Genomic DNA, 693 nt, shown 5'->3' on the forward strand with positions numbered 1-693 from the left:
TTCAATATTTTCCTTTGGCTATTCTTGTTCGAGGTATCGTGAGATCTCAAACTTCCATGTCCTGATTGAAACAGTGTTCCAGAAGACGCAGTTGGGGCCACAACAGTGAAGGTCTTCAAGACTCTTTTGGATCATCACTGGGAATGCAGGGAGATCCGCTTGGCCGCGCTGACTCTTCTCCAGGCCCTATCATTGCTATGAAAAGGATAAATTTCGCAAAGAACGGAAGCATGTCCGCGATCAACCGTCTGATTCCGTTTATATCTCCACGTGAGACACGAGGAGCTCACAAAACACACGACGAATGACGAATGACGAATGACGAATGACGAATGACGAATGACGAATGACGAATGACGAATGACGTGGATCGAAAGACCGTAACGTTTATAAAAAGCGGGTGAATGATCGGAAGGCGGATCAGAAGGTTCGTGCGGAAATAATAAATAATGGGCGTTTAAATGATGTACTTCTTTTAAACTCATAATTATATAAATACATTATAAATTACAAAGCGAATGAGCAAATCTGCCGCTGGCAAAGATTAATGAAGAAGAAGAAGAGGACGGCCCTGGCTGCTTGAGATCAGTCGTGTGGTGAGTGTGAGTGTGAGTGTGAGTGTACTGTGTGCTGTGTTTGGGTGTGCTGTGCCGTGCTGTGTTTGGGGTGTGCTGTGTGGTGCTGTGTTTAGGG

The 693-nt window shown here is 45.2% G+C and overlaps 1 protein-coding gene across 2 annotated transcripts in view; it reads left to right on the forward strand.

The window, feature by feature from the left end:
* Window positions 1-397: 397 nt before the first annotated feature.
* PITRM1 (pitrilysin metallopeptidase 1) overlaps window positions 398-693 on the forward strand; it is an 87,158-nt gene continuing 86,862 nt past the window's right edge. Inside the window, exon 1 of one of the 2 annotated variants that reach the window (XM_085883769.1) lies at window positions 398-596. The gene's annotated coding sequence lies outside the window, so the exon portion shown is untranslated. The remainder of the gene's footprint in view (window positions 597-693) is intronic. The other variant, XM_085883771.1, reaches the window with a different exon arrangement.

The sequence above is a fragment of the Eptatretus burgeri genome, chromosome 6 (assembly GCF_056783735.1).
Source record: "Eptatretus burgeri isolate ZD-2024b chromosome 6, Ebu_testis_v1, whole genome shotgun sequence".
Lineage (NCBI taxonomy): Eukaryota > Metazoa > Chordata > Myxini > Myxiniformes > Myxinidae > Eptatretus > Eptatretus burgeri.